The sequence below is a fragment of the Haemorhous mexicanus genome, chromosome 9 (genome assembly GCF_027477595.1).
Source record: "Haemorhous mexicanus isolate bHaeMex1 chromosome 9, bHaeMex1.pri, whole genome shotgun sequence".
In the NCBI taxonomy this organism is placed as follows: Eukaryota; Metazoa; Chordata; class Aves; order Passeriformes; family Fringillidae; genus Haemorhous; species Haemorhous mexicanus.
This window is the reverse complement of record NC_082349.1, coordinates 12355796-12372926: the sequence shown is the minus strand read 5'-3', so window position 1 is coordinate 12372926 and position 17131 is coordinate 12355796.

Genomic DNA, 17131 nt, shown 5'->3' with positions numbered 1-17131 from the left:
ACTTTTATTAAGAACTCTTACTATAGAAAGAACCCAAAATATAACATCGATGTCAAATTATGAAACAAAACTGTAAAATACTACAGAATTTATCATGGGCTACAATGATGAAGAACTTAAATTTGTTTTCATTGACACACAGTCTTGAGTGGTACTGTTCCTGGCACCACAAGACAATTACTTAAAAATTAAAATTCTCAAATATACTAGTTTTTGCTTACCTTCATGTCTTGAATAGTACAGGTACAGGTTGCCTTTCTGTAATCCACCAATGAGGAAATACAGGCTAGCTAAATCTATTCAAACAGTATTTAAAGTCACTTTCATAAACAGTTAAGAGCATCACACAATGACCTTCTTCTTCAAAATGGTTGTCAGATTTTGGCATTTTATCATACAGTGAGCAAAAATGCTCAGTTTGATCTGATTGGAACCTATAAATTCCCATAAGTTCTTTTTTAAGACAACAGTAAAACATAAAAATATCTCTAAATACAATATTACCTATTAAAGATCAGAGGAGAGCTTATTTTATGTTCCCCTGCCCAGGAATAAATGAAGATGGAGATCTCAAACTACAAACAGCTTGTTCCATGCCTTTCCTCCCTAGCCAGATTTCTTCACCCAAAGATCCTGAAATGGGGGGCCAGTTTTGCTTGAAAAGAAGTAATGAAGTTGATGCTTCAAGACTGCAGCCTGGGTGGTAGAAGCTGAAACAGCATTATCAGCTAGATCAAGTCAAAGGGAAGAACAGAAAAACCTCAAGACAGCTGTTTCAGTGTGCTTGTAAAAATGTTATAAGGGAAAGGCAAACGTGTAGAGTGCACCCTGAGTAAAGCAGTAGCCTGCCAAAAGGAGAGGGAGCATTTCAGTTGCTGCAGAGATGGAGAAAAAAAGGCAAGAAATAGTGTTAGGAAAGTAAACAGCAGAGATGGAGCAAAAAGGCAAGAAATAGTGTTAGGAAAGTAAATATAAGCTTCCATCTCGCTTTTCAGACAAGAGGCATTGAAAGTGCCTGCATCTGTGCAGCTGTAGGAGCACAAGGTGCCACATGCCAGTTTTGTGCTGTGAGCAAGCAGCTTGTTAAGCACTGGCATAAGCAGGGCAGGTATGTCTGGTGGTCAGCCCTTTACACATTTGTGTGCTCCTGATACAGGAATAATTTAAATAATGACTTCTCTGGAATGGGATGGGTTTGTAGGATTATGGCTAAGTAGGATGGAGATTTCAGAAGGTGTTGGAGGGGTGAAAACTGGCAGTGACACCAGCAGAACTAAGTTTTTCATACTGATCCATGGTCAGCTCCTTTCATCTCCTATTACTAATGAAAACAGGAGTGACCAAAATTGTCCCATCACAGCCTCTGCTGTGGGTTGTAAATGAGCAGCCACTGCTTTCTTAGGGGTCAGCAGTCTTTTCACAGGCCAAAACTTGGGCAAGAGCTGTGGGAAAAGAGAGGAAGGATTAATGTCATTTTCAGCAGGGCAGCGGCTCTTCCTCTCTACCATTTGTCAACAATTATGGAGCTGGGGTTTGATTAAACTCCTTTTTATGTCTGAGAACAAAAGCTGTGGATGCAGGAGCCACAGTGGAGTGTTTCCTGATCCTTTCTCAGTCTGCCTGTTCAAAGACTGCAGGACTGAGGTGGTGCCTTGGCTTAGCTCACTGACTTCAGCACTTCAGAATGTGTTGGGCTGCTTGTGTTTGTTCCAAAACCCTTGACTCCTGGGTACTCCAAGAATCAGAAAGGTAAATACTCTTCTTGCCACAAGTTTCAACTCGAACAAAGGAATCAGAATTCCCTGCTCACATTCAGTGAGTTTAAATCAAGAGGAATAGTTTAACATATATAGAGAGAAAGAGACAGAGATAGAAGAACATCTCCTGTTCTGTGGCAATTGCAGTCCACCCACTGGTTACCAAAGAGTGGAAAGAGAATGTGACAAAAAACTTCTGGATGGAGAACTTCTGGATGTTGCTGGTTTGCAAATTAAGTGTACAGTAATCAAGTCCTCAAAGTCTCCTGCTACAAATCCAGGAACCTACTCAAGTGCTGCACTAATTTTTCACTGAATACCAGCTTCAAAGAACCTTGCTGTAAATGAACAGGTAGGCATTTCAGTAGCAACAACAAAGTTGGTAGAATACAAATAAAAACAATATCTCTTCCTCCTTTTTCATCAACTCATAAATTTCTTGTGCAGCCTTCAATGATAGTTACTATATACTTTTATTATATTCACAGTTCTTGCTGCAAAACATTGGAAACCTTTTCCTTTTTGTGCATAACAACAGTAAGTGTCATCTTTCCATTTAGTGAAATTGCAGTGATATAAAAGCTTTTAAATTTCACAGACAACAGTAGTAAATCAAAATAACTATAGAGGGAAGCTGTGAATATAGGATCAGATTCGGGGCACCTCAGTCAAATAAAGCTGTCTGAGAATCCTTCAGTTAAATGCCACCTTGTTCAGTCCATAATTGTTTGAGACAAAAAAGACTTCTGAGGCCACAGACACTGGCAATGAGTCCTAGAGTACCCATCCCCACAGAGGGTTAGAGTTATTGCCTTCCATTTCTCCAAAACCAGCAATCCTTCATGACTTCCTTCTCCTCTGGAATTAGTGCCCTGCCCCAAAGAACATCTTCTATCAAAGGTCCAGCTGTACATGATGAATGAGGTATTCAAATGAAAAAAAGCTGATATCCAGATGAAGGTACCAAAGGAGATTTTGACTAGGTGGGATTTACATCAGAAAGATTGTACATATTTTAATGCATACATACTATTCTAAGTATTATAAGGCTGAGGGAAAAAAATAAATTAATGCAAATGATGAGTTTCGAAAGGTTAATTAGCAATGCTGAGAGGTTGGGCAGAGGCTTGCTCTGTTCTGAAGTTAGCAATAGTCAGACAGCAGAAATATGGGGATAAAAAATTACAGTCTTGGAAAATCTGAGTCAGTTGTTAAGAATACCAGCATTACTAATTCTTGGATTTTTAGCGGTGTTTTTTGGTATTCTCATTATGAAATGAGGAATTATTTCCATGTCTTTTTTAAGGTTGTTAACCTGATTTTACAGCAGATTTTCAAAGCGACTGGCTTTAATCATATAGTAGTGAAGGACAATTTGCAATCTCATTTCATGAAGCAGTTAAGACTGATAAGGGCTAATTTTGCTTGAGAAATTAATTACGCCTTCTGTCAAGAAAATGCAATCAGAAAATTAGGTCAGTAATGTGGAAAGTGATCATGTACATAGTGAAATGGCAGTAAGTGCACTATAAAGGACGTGACAAATTCTTAGGCTTTTAAATTCTCATATAAATGTAGCAAATAAGGCTTCCTTAAAAGTCCTATGTGACTGTAGTGTATCCTCAAGCTCCTGGCTTGATAGTGTTAAGACAAAACAGTGAGTTTCTGCCCAAGCTAGAAAATAGATTTTGTAAGAACACATGTACAGTCATACTGGTGTGCAATCAGACCATGTAGGTATCTGAAGCATGAAATGGAGGTCAGAATATGTCTCCTTAAAGATGTGTCTTGGGATCCTGGGTTTGCTTGATTCTTGAGGAGGGTGGATAAAATACTTGCTGTGTCCTGTCATATTCAAAATACGCATTTTAAAATATGTTAAGGCAATTCACCAAGTTAAAAGAAGCGTGGTTCAGCAGAATGCAGCTGGCAACTCACCCATGGCTTTGTCATTCTGATAACCACCACTCTGACCTTCATAGCTCACCATGAAGCAGTAAAACAGTCACAAACTGTGGCTTAAGTACTGCCTGAATTGGGACACAGCCAAGGCAGCTAAAGGAGGAAATTCCTAGGTAGTTAAATATAAATTAATGGTGTTTTGCAACAAGCCCCAGATCAGTTTGGGAGGTTAAAACCACCAACATGCCAGTCAGCATTCACTATCAGAGCAAAATAAAACCAAGAAAGGTCATCAGGAATCATAACAACAAACATGCATCTTTCTACTGAGATTTCCACCTGCTGATATCTGAACAGGGACTGTTTGCTCTTACTGGAAGTACAGCTGTGAATAATGGTGTTCTATTTTCTAAACATCCCTATCAGCAAGGAAGTTAAATTCTTTGCTTCTTGATACTGAGACACAGCTCCTGGCAAATGAGGTAAGAGTTGCTGTAGACAGAACAAAGAGGAAATATTCTCAATTTCCCCAGTGAGGTTTGGAGATGGGAGAGGGGATACAGAGGTTTGCTATAATTTGCAACATACATATTTTCATTGTAGTTCTTTTCCCTAGAAAGAGCAAAGACAGATATTCTGTTTTAATGTGATCTCACAAGAAGGGTCCAAGAAGACCATGGAGAGGCAATCCTTTGACCAAGGAACTGATCATCAAATGGCTGATGGTACTATTGATACCAAGCAGATTGTTTCTGAGATACCAGCAGACCTGCAAAGCAATTCCTTGATGAGCAAACCCAAAACTAAGGTGCTAAACTGCTGAAACAACTGCATTTGACTAAGTCATCATTGCCAAAACTGTGTTAGCAGGGGAGGAGAGGGCTCAAGTATCCATCATCCAACTATCAAACACAGACAAAACTTCCAAATGGAAAAAAATTTACTAAAACCAGAAGTTTCCAGTCTAAGTCAGAACATTTGCAATCTGCCAGGATATTCAATACAACAACAACCAAAAAATTGATTCTATACTGTCTCATTCACATTTGTTCTGAGCAATATTTACATAAGCATAAAAATTAAGATGCCTCATATTGGTCAAATGATTCCCTAATGGATCATGGCAACCAGTGCTAAATATTAGAAGTGGCTACTGAAACCTTTCATTACATCAGTTTATTGATTTGCTTTTATTCCTGCTTAGAGATACACTTTCATCTTAATCACTTGCTGTTGCTTTAAAATTACCTGATTGCTACAAATAGTAGCAATACAAATAATTTGGCTGTATCAGAAAGAACTGCAGGGCAGTAATTCCCTTTTCTCATTTGCAAACCTTGGATCTGGTACTTTTTTGAACCCTTTTTTTTGGTATGACACTACAAGGCATACATGGGAGATGATTAGGATCCTTCAGAGTGTGGGTTGATTCTTTTTTATGTGCAGTTTTATGTGTTACTTTGTACAAGTACAGCCCTTAGGAGTGAGGGAAGATGAACAGAATAATAGCAATGTGATTGTAGAGCAGGTGTATCACTGAGCATAAATAAATAGGTTCCTATAAACCTATACATTTGAAAGCATCCCCTTCAAGAATTTATAGGAAGTTTCATGGAGCAGTTCTGTACCCATTTATCTGACTAATGAATAGCAGATTAAACGTTTTTAAACGTACATTTTAAAGTTACATTTGATGTTTCAAAACTAAGGGTTGCCTCCTTTATGCTTATATAAAGTATCCATTTTTTGTACTACCATAGACCCAAATTTTTAAAAGGCCAGAGGAGACACATGTTGCCATTACTGACTGAATCTTGCCTGTTAAGGCTGGGGTGATTTGTAGTAAGTGGGCTTAATTGGGAATGGAAGTACAGTTCTACACATAAAAATAACAATGTAATTTTCTCTTATTTTAAATATATGGGACAGAATGTTCCCTTTTATTACTTATCTCTTTAGTATTTGGAGACATACGAACAAGCATCCTACAAATTATACAAAATTTACTCCTTTTAACTTCATAGTAGCTCATTTTCTCTTCTTCCATTCTCCAGGTTGGAGACCATGGAAAAACAAGCCAGAAGAAGTCTTTCATCAAGTATTCTTTTTGATCAGTTTGCTCAAGTCAAATTAAATAAAGAAATAATTTCCTTTAAATTATCCTAACCTATTTTATTTATTTATTCCTCAAGTGATCCTTGATACCCCAAACTTGTCAATAACTAAATCATGTGGAAACATCCTTAAAAAGATGCTTGAACTTGGTCAGTCCTGAAGTGGTCAGGCAGTTGGACTAGATGATCACTTTATGCCCTCTCCAGCTTCTGTTCTTTCTGTTCTATTCTACTGAAATATTCTATTCTATCCTGTTCTGCTATATCCTGCTAAGTAGGAAAGATCATTTGGTTTTCTGATGGTTTCTTTCCTCTAATTCTCCTCTTATAATTTTTCATGTTTCAAAGTAAAACTACTTCATTGCTATTCTTTAAGTGTACCATAAAATACAAATCTAAAGTCCATTAAAAAGCAGTAGGAAGATCTTAAGTAACATCGTGAGGTTTTGGGCTACAAACAAAGTAAGTGCCATCTAGTTAGCAGAAAAAGCAGCCCCAGAACAGCCAATGATTACATTTCAAATAAACAGTTCTCTCCCTGAGCCATGCCACCACAGCTAGAGGTTGATACATATACAAAATTACATGATTGCTCCAGATAAATAATAAAAAGTTATCTGAATGGCTTATCATCTAAAAGTGAGGAGAAATAAATTTTTATGATATACCAAAGTAAACTAAATGAAATTAGAGTAACACAACAGCTTAGGCACGCAAATCTAATTTTAGAAAAAGCTCCATGTTTTCACAACATTATTTTTTTCCCTAGAATCATACTTATCTTAAAGCATAGTAGGAGCTTTAGACTCAACAACAAACCACAGCCTGAAGCAGGAATTCATCCTCAAGGCTTTCAACTAAGTGAAAGTGTTCAAATTTCCTGGCAGAAGATAATTTTTTGATGAAGAAATAAATTCACATTAATGAAAAGGAAGAGCTCTCATTTATGATGTGGAGAGGTATCTCTGTGGAAAGATTTAATTAAGAATAATCTAATTTTTTATAAGTAGTTCTCACAGTGTTGGCTTACCACAAGTAATATCTGTGCTAAGGAAAGCTGGTAAACAAGTTTATATCCTCATTTAGAATATATTATTGTGATAGGCAGCCATGTAACCATTCAGCTCTTACTAAATTAATACCATCTGTGTGGATATAGGCTTAAGCCAAGCAGAAAAATTACCTGTGAAATCTCAGTAAGCCAGTTACTCTTGATAAACAGGAGGATTTGATAAGCAGAGAGCTAATGAAAGATAATGATATTTTCAGTAATTGCATTAGTGGAGTTTCACTGGGGAGAAGAACAAGAAGGTGCTTGGAGAGGAACCAGAGTGTCAAAGCCTGAGAGCAAAGGGGAATTCACATGCAATATATGTCAACACACTGATTTTCTTTAGCTTTGTTTCCTGAAGGGCAGAGGGCTGAATTTCTAGGTCAAAGAAAGTGTTCAGGTTCAGTAAGGAGCCTCTACAGAACAGGACTGACCGAGCAAATTTCAGATGCAAGGATTTAGTAACCAGTATGGCCCACGTGCCTCTGAAGGTCCAGAGGCAGAGACAGAACATCTGTGAGCCCCAGATTTGTGACCACACTCTCCAGAACATCTGTGAGCCCCAGATTTGTGACCACACTCTCCAGAACATCTGTGAGCCCCAGATTTGTGACCACACTCTCCAGGCACAGGTGCTTGGTGAGAAACTTTGGCTTTATGGACTCAGAACAAAAAGTGGCCTAAAGGTTCTTAGAGAGCAGCAACGCATATTTGTACATAGATTTAAGTGAGAGCAAGCAGAGAAAGAGTGAGTCTGACTTCTGACTTTTAATTTAGTAACTGGGTCTTCTTCAGCAGCTTGTGAGTCCATGAGTAACACTACAGGTTGCAAAAACATGAGAAGGACTTATTTTTTTTAAATCTCCAATTAGTAGCAAAACAATTACTAGCATTTTAACATTCTGCCTGCCTGGGGTCACAGCTAGTTAATAGCAAACCAAGGAGTTATGCATCAGACTTCTGCTTTCTAGCTCGGGAAACCGGCCTGGGCAGGGCTGTTTACTTAGTACATGTAAAACAGTAAAAAACATTTTCCTTCCAGAAGTAAAATGAAAACCAGTACAAAATTAATCCATAATACCAGCACTGTCTAGCACTGCAGTGGAAACATGACAGCCATTGAGTAGGCTGATTTGGGTTAGAAAAGTGACCCAAATGGATCCTAAATGGATGAGTCTGTAAGACTGCGGGACAATTCCCATTTCTGCTGAAATTTGCCTAAGTAATCAATTATCAAGACCTTTATAAGAGGACATTTCCTCTCATCCTGAGTAATAGCTTTGATTTTGCTTTCCTTTTTAACTTTCATTTGCCAGTATGAGATGGGAGTTGTTTTCTTCTGAGTTACTCAGCCCGTGGGATGAAGGGTAAACATTCAGCCCTTACTGCTGTGGGTCCTGGGGCACCTGAGCTGTACACAAGGACTGAAACTGACAGTGAACCTCCATGTTTCACTTTGAATAGTTCCCAGAGTTTGGTTTATTTTTCAAGATCAGTCTTTTCTTAGTTTTCACTGCTAATTATGTGCTTCCTTCTGAGGTCTTCTGAAGATCTTCCATTATCTCTGATAAAAGCTGATGAGGAATTATTTAGGAAAATATGCTACTGTTTCCTCACATCTAGAAAAATTTAGATAGTTCTGCCTTGCTACCACAGATGACCAAGAGTTTGGAAATAATTAAATAAGGGTAAGAATTAAGGGGTTGGACTGAAAAATGTGAATTTTGGGGGAATGCTGTAAATGAATCAGACCCAGCTAAGCAGAAATTAAGTGGGAGATGAAATTATATTCTGCATGAGCATAAATACCAAAACAAGAAAGAAAATGTTAAGGGTGAAGCCCAAGGAGACAAAACTAGTGCTAACTGGACTAGATTGAGCAATAGAAAATATCAGAAGAATGTAGCAAAATGAGAGGTGGGCGGCTGTGATGTGTTCTGGTGCTGATGCAACACTGAACAGGAGAGCCAAACCTGACAGCCCAGTTCAACCACACAAATTTCATTTCAGTGTTTTTTCACTTGATTTAATTTTTTTTTTTTTTACATTGGAAGAGGTGGTTTGTTGTTTGGTTGGGTTATTTTCATTTTGCTTTTTTTTTTTTTTTTTTTTTTTTGCATTTGTAGGATTATTTTTTTTTCATCTTAAAGGCCAGGGGAAAAAAAAAGAGATAGTGAATCATGGCAGACAAGGTTAGCATGAGTAGATTTGTTTTTCATATGAGAATGGAAAGGTAACATTTATAGAAAGACATTGTTATTCATAGTGGTAACACAGGCCACTGGAGTTTTTGGGAAGATACTAGCAAGCTATGAAAGAGAAGAAAATTAATTTCAGTGTTTGAAAGAGAAAATATTTTTACCTAATGTTTCCCACTTTCTGAAAACAAACACTATCAGTTTTTTAAAATCTACTTCTTAAATAATAACAGCTACATCCAAAATTAGGAATCACCCATAACAATATTATACTTTTAGATTGATTACAGACTTTCTATTTTTTCTAAGAGCTTATCAATTTAAAATTGGCTATTTGTTGTTCATTGAGTATATTAATATGAAATATATTTCCTTGGCAGCTCTGTTTTTCAGACATATTGATGGATTGATCACAGTTAATTAAATCATGGAGCTTAAATTTTACTGAACTCTTAAGTCTCAAGTTAATCTGGGACTGACCATCCCATGAAAACATCATTCTTCATACAGATCAATGAGTAATAATTCTTTTTAAAAATCCATACTTGAATGAAATAAATAAAAATGGAAAACTTGTGGCTGCATGAAACCGCTGACTTTTATGAGACCTTCAGTGATCAAAGGGCTCACAAAATTTTTTTTTTTTTTTTTGGAGCAGATAAATTGTAGCTGAATTCATGAAGAAAGAAAAGTTTTCTTAACTGAGCCAACATTTAAAAAAATAAATCAAATAAACAAACACTCTAATAGTAATAGGTTCTGGGACAATCTTTTCAAAAATTCTGCAATGACCTAAAACATAATGATCTAAACAAATGGTCCTGCTACTGCCTCATCATCTTAAGCAAACAGCAAATTAGTCTGCACTGTCTATAAAGAGAACCCCTAATTGCACACAGAATTTGTGCTGGGGCCACGTGGTGACAATCTTCTGCTGTGCATGGCACAGTCCTCTTGTCACAAACTGCCACACTGTCACACAGCTGAGTCAGGTTTTCAGGTTAACCACTGCAGTTTCAGACATGCTAATAGAAAAAAAAATCGACTAAAAATGCTAAATTCTGTTAAAGAACTCTTTTCCTTAGAATTAGTGGTTTTCTGAGTCAGAGGGAAAATGAGTTACAGATTGGAGCACAGCATAAAACCATGCAGCAGCATCACCATTTGCTAAATGACCAATTAAGTTATTTACCATTGCACAATTAAGCCCTCACTGAAACAGAGGAAAATCATGTTACATTTCCCTAGAATGTTTTGGGTACAAGCTGTACCCAAGAGCCTTGCTGGTGCAGAAGGCAAAAGGGAGAAGCTGTGATTAAAACTTGCTTCACTGAAATACTAGCAAAGTCAGCCATGCTGCTGAATTTCAGGTGTGGATACAGACAATAAAAGGGGACCTACAGAAATAATTTGGTGTAACAATACAGGACATCAACAACTTTCTAACAGCAGATAATTTAGGCAGTGAATCAGCAATAAAAATATTAAAGCTTGTGGGTCATATTCATTTAAATGAGAAATTATGGGCATGTAGAATCTCTATTTCACTCTATTGTTGAAAGAAAAAAAAAACTTGCTTGACATGTTTCTGTACAGGGTTCAAGAACTTAATCAGCTATTCTCTAGAAAAATCCTATTCCAGACTAATGGATATGGGCTAATGAGAACAATTCTGTAGCAGAGTATTTTGTTACATTTTTCATGCTTTCATACATAATCCCAATGAGGTGGCTATTTACTAGTGACTTGATAAACTACAGGATTGAAGTATATCATTTTTGGCTAGATTTAGGAGCAGGGTTTTCCCAAGGAAACTGTTCCAGCTGTGCAGTTCAATTTCCCCTTCCCTGGGCTGACATCCATCTCCCAGCACTGGGTAGGTTTCCCTCACCCATTCCAATGGTGCTCATTCAATACCCCCATTTCCAACACCACTTCTGACTCTCATTTATTAATGAAAGTATTTTCTTAAAGGAAATCTTCTAGGATCAGAAAAAAAGAAAATTCTTTTACCTGCTTTGCAGCATAAGAATTCTTAGCAAAAGGGCAGGAGAGTGCAGGAATAGAAAGTCAGGAGTGATACAAGTGTGGGAACTGCACCTTGCTGCTTGATTTGAATGCCTGCAGTGCTACAGAGTTCTGTGCAGACTCAGCATATAGATCAGCTAGGTTACATCCAGCTATGAACCAGAACTGCCTCTGGATATTAAAGTCGAGCACTTTCGACCACTTAGGACCGTGCTCAAGTTCTCCTGGTGACCAGTTAGACATTGCAGAAAGAAAAGCTACCAAATCTGGGCAAAACTGTAATACTAAAAAACAATTTGAGTTTTGTTTTGTAGGAGAATTCAGGCTTGAACATCAAAAAAAAACCCAAAAAAACCAAAACACCAAAAATCACTTATACCAAGCAATACACCAAAACCCCTCCTCTGTTCAAAAAACTGATCTAAAAATAGAGGTTGGAAATATATTACCTGCTTCAGCAAACTTTAAGGGGCATTTCTTTGTGAAATATTATACCTAAATCTGCTCACTTTTGTAATTATGCTGAAATATAGTTAATTAAAGCTCAAATTCACGTTACTACATTTTTTCTCATGTGTATGATGTTGAAAGGAGCATATCTGCATCAGAAATTTAATTCCTGCCTTCTTTTTTCCAGTGGGCCTGAATTCGACTGAGTAATTCACTCAGGAAGGAATTAAAATTCTAACACAGCATCAATTTTTCTACAACCAGACACTGTTACAGCTGACATTTATATTTCATGCTCCTTGTTTTCTTGTACTTCACACAAAACCTTATCCTTAGAATGCAAGGGCCCTGAACACTTGAATCACATTGGGGATGTTGTGAATCAGACTCTCAGCAGAGAGCCTGATTGCATTTGGAAATGAGTGATTCCAACAGGTTTGAGCAGCTGTAGTCTGCTCATCCTTTCCCCTGAAATTCTGATTGAATGTCTCAGAGTGCATTGTCCCTGGAGCTCTGCACTGGCCCCAGAGTTAACCCCCACGAGGGCTCGCAGCTCGGCAGGCTGAGGTTTTGCTGTCTCCAACACTTCACCATGGCACATGAAAACAGGGTCAGGACCCTTCATCAATAAATGCAAACAGTGCTCACCTCCTGCTTCTGACCCTTCTGCCAAAGGAACTGCAGGCCATCTGGGTCAGACACTTGTCTGGTTTTGTCTTTTCTGCAGGGAAAAATGTGACATCCAATGCTTTGCCTTGGCCACAGGCGAATAAAAGAGCAAACAGTTCCCATGGATGATCTGACTCAGCCATTTTTATTTTGTTTGAATGTCCAGATTGCCTCCTTGTGATCACTTCAGACATAGGCATTGAGACAGCCGCAGAGTAAATACTGTTCTTCTTATTTAACAAATTCATTTGACTATTTCTTTGTTACAGTTCAGTACTAGACACACATCTTTACCTGATTTATTTTCTTAAAAATTTCCCCCCCTGGATAACAGTAACAATCAATGTTGAGGTATGAAAGCATTCCTGATTCTACCTCAGTATTTATTTCAATGGATATTAAATGGTTCTATCATCACCTGCCTACTGAAGTAATCAGTGTCACAACTGGCTCTAGAATAGCTGGTTGAATCTTATCTTAACTCAATTATTGCTTTAAAATAAGCGTGTCTCTTATTGTTTGCCTATCCAAAGCTAAAAATGTTCTTCCTTCTAATGAAATCTACATCATTTCTTGAATGATCAAGAAATGGCACATGTAAGAGCTACAGCAGCCTTTCTTACAATGTAGCTCATTCTTCCATTAACTCCTCTGTCTCCATAAGTGGTACTTAATTCTGCCAAGAGCTGATGAGAAGTTTGTCTTTTGTGAAATTATTTCTGACCAAGAATTCTTTTATTTTAAGGAGGAGAGAATAAAATCCTTCATAACAGCCTCAGTGAAGCCTCTTTTCCCATGAAGGTTCTTTAGAACCCAAAAGAATACACAGCTACTGAGACATCTAACTGCCTGTACTGTGGTGTGGATTTCTTGTGAGTTTCTGTGGCAGTCACTCATAGATTCCTAATTTATTGATGTAGTTCTTAGAGGAGGAAACACTCTAAACTGACTATTCACTATCTACCTGAAAACTGTGCACCACAAAATTCTGAGATTAGACATGAGCTCAACCTTACTTTTACTACACCTGAGCAGAATCTCCAATTCTCCTCAGCAGCACAGGACCAAGCAATAGACACAAAATCTCCAAAGCAGTCTTACCAGAAAAACTGAAAGTAGTCTATTTTCAAAAGGGGTCAAGTAAACCAAGGACCTGGCTTTCATCACAGCTGATAGCAATATTGGAGTGAAATCAGTGAAACACTTGAAAAACAAGCTAGTAATTTGCCAATGCCATTCTAGGGAGAAAAATCCTATATATTTACCAAAACAGAGTTTGCAATATGTGGCCCCATTATCCCTGTTCCCAGTTCTGGGAAGTCAAATAGCAGTACATTGTGTGGGAAGCCACTGAGCTGAAGAGCACGAGGGAGGTCACTGCTGGCAAGATTCTGTTAGCCAACAAAAAATGCAGTTTTCAGATTCCAGCCCAACCTGTCTGGGGCCAGTGTTGCTTTACAGGTTCCATAGAGCAGAGCCCTTGTGTGAGCTGAGATTTCCTGCCACAACTGAAAACAGACTGTGCATTACAACATCAGCATCTTGGTTGATAATTAATCTTTGCCATGAGCTCCTGTTTTGACCTTGTCAACAATATAGAGAAGAATCTGATTAAACAACAGGTATGGACATAGGTTTGGGGTTTATTTTTCTCCAACAAAAAATGCATGTCATTTTCAAGCATTATTAGAAATATCACCTTTAAACACAGCAGAAGACTCCTCTTGACAGATGCAGCAGCATCGTAAATTATTGGCAAGATTGATATAAAAGAAGATGATGGGTAAAACTGAGAAATAATATTCTGGTATTGGAGTCTATATTAGTCTTGGAGATAAATGATGCATGTCAAGAATTCTTATGCTTTGTTGAAGAGCTGGGAGAGAGAAATTGTGTAGGTAGCAAAATTCTTGATAAGGAAATAGGGAAAAGAGCCAGCCTAGAATAATCACTGTTCACCTGCCAGAAGACAAAACAGTATATTCCTTGGCCAAATACATCATCCTGCCTTTCCCAAAGGACTTGTGAGAACTGCTTTAGGATAAAGCTATTCCCCTCTGATTTCTCTTCAAATACATTTTTAAAATAAAAAATATATGAAGTGATAACTCTGAAAAAGCAAAAAAATCATTTCCAAAGAAAAGAGAAGAGGGAGTAAAGGACAAGTGACCACATTAATAGGAGAGCAGGGATGTAAGGTGGTGTTTAACTGAAGAGTAACAGAGATCAGGAAGGTCACAGAATTTTGGGAAGGGGGGCACCTGGGTGGCAATAAAGAAGGCTATAATGGGAGCCTTACTCCAGCTTCACTCTTCCCTATGTTCCAATGTTGAATAGAAAGGAGTGTATGCAAGTCTAAAAGAAGTTTAATATCTCTATTTACCTGACAGACATTAAGCAAGCATTTAATGTTCTTTTGGGAAGCAAGAGGAATTCAGACATTTGTTTTTTAAACAGCACATGTTTTCACGATTACTAAATAGCAATAAGGGCCCAGGCAAAGTACTTTTTCCACTGTTTCTTTATGTCTGGATTTTTGCTGCTGAATAACACAAAAAATAAACTGAACAAAAAATGTATAAATTGTCTAGATGAAGATTATTATCTTCCATTGTAGTCAATTCATGGACAGTCCTGTGTTTGGGCATGTGGGCGTGGCTGCCACTGGACACCAGAAGACACATTCACCTGTCTCATCCCATAAGCAGAGCTGGCTGAGTTGCCAGCAATGCCAGATTTGCAGACAGATTTAATCACACCCATGGCTTCAGCTGCTGTCCCTGGGAACTTTCTGACCCTATCTGAGGCACAGGCTGAAAGTCAAGACTCATGGAAATCAAAGACAGAGCCCCCATTGACTTCAGCAGGATTGCACTCAGGCAAAAAAATGAATGGTTGTTCACTCACAGGCAAAACACAGAGCAGCCTCTATGGCTGCCACTGCAGCAGAGCCATGGAAGGAATAATGCTGGCAAGATGTAGGCCTAAATTTAGTGCAAATTAGAAAACCTTCAGTAAAAAGTGAGGAAAAAACCCAGAAACTATTGTGGAATTAATCTGATGGCAACTAAAGTATATAGGAACATAGGAATAAAAATAATAAAAAGAAGATCAATGATAAATTGTGTCCATACAGTCACTGTACTGAAAACATCCTGACTTATGTCCAGGAGCTGTTTGTCCTGGAACCAAGGGGAGAAATGCACTGTTGCTGTTAAAATGAAGAGTATCACTACAGTGTATTCAAGGTGTTAAACAATACTTACAGTCCAGTAAGGATCCATAATACTAAGCACAAACAGTTTCATTTTATTTGATTTTAAAGCAGAGGTTTTTTCCATTACTTACTTGAGCAACATCTTTCGCAGATGATGGCAGCTCAGCGACCCTTGGCTCTTGCAAAAGGACAATCTCTGTAAGTTTAAGAATGTTGCACAAAAGTGGTTTTCTTTCTTTTTCTTTTTTTTTTTTTCCTTAAGAAAGAACTGGGAAATGAGGGAAGTGAGTAAAATTTTTAACATTAGCAGATTGTTTGCTTTTATGTAAACAGCCTCTAGGGATTTGATGAGATGCAGTATTCAAACAAGCAGATTTGGTTTCATAATAAATGAGTTTTTAAATTATTCTGACATATTCAATCACACAAACAAGTTTTTTCCCCAATTCAGAAAAGCTTCTCTGAGTTTTTTCAATTCATTTGCCTTACATCAGCAAATAACCTTACTCTTCTCCCCAGAAAACATATTTGCTTTTGTCCTGAGTCTTGTGATCTCATTTTCATTTAAATGAGCCAATCCTGTCCTTGGGATTTAGAGATTTATAAACATTTCATGGCAATCTTGATAATGTATTTGTGATGTATTGAATCCAGTACTAATGAAGGTTTGTTTTAAAGAAATGTAAACAGGGACTTGTTCTCATCTAATGCAATTTGGCAGCAGAGTCTCCTACAGAGAGGAAATGAGCTGTCCCATGGTTAGCGTCCTGGTCTGGAATTCAGAAATTCCTGATCTCCTCTGTCCTGCTGTAGATTTCCTGAATGACCTTAAATAAATTTCTCTCTAGTTCTGATCCCTCTGTATAAAATGAAATAATAGTAATAATACCTGTTTCCTAGTTAACAGATGAAGAAAAATTAAACACAGCTAAAAAGTGCTCGATGTCTATCAGCCCAGTTTGTGCTTGCTCCATAATGGAGATCCAATCTTGAGAGACACATATTTTGTTCTATTCTAGACTTTGGTCCATGTCCATGTATGATGAGTTTTTGGGGATGCTTTTAACATTTCTAATCCCAGCTTCAAAGCCTCTGTCTCTGTTAGATCTGTTAGCCATGTACCAAAGGCTGTACATATGGTCACTGCCAACAGAGTTCACAATTACAGGAGAAAGTGATGACTCAGACCAAAGGTCAATATTCCAATCATAGAATACCAGCCTGGAAGGGATTTTAAGGATCATCTGGTCCAACTTTTCTTGGCAAAAACACAGTGTAGACAAGATGGCCTAGCACCCTGTCCTGTTAAATCATAAACTATCCAAATTTAATTAAAATCCTAGGTAATTATTTATATTGCTTACCCTTTTAGCTGTTATCTAGTTTAGATAACAGGTAAGTAGACAAAGTAGGAAGATAGAAATTTGTACTGTTTCCTGTTACATGCACTGAGAAAAAAAAATCTCAGTTAGTTATGATAGAATACTTACATTATTCTCTTGACATTTTGTGAAAAATAATGTTGGACCAGTTAAAGAAAAGACATTGGAAATATATTGGAAAAAATACTATATGCTTATTCTCACTGTATCATGTTTGGCCTCCTAGTCAAGATCTCACTTTTGTCTAACAGTGAAAATGGGAAATAAAGCAGAGACTGACAGACTTACTGAGTTACAGCAGCATAACTGTAGGGAAAAAAATAAATAAACTAATCATGTGATTTACTTTGGGGATAGAAAGTT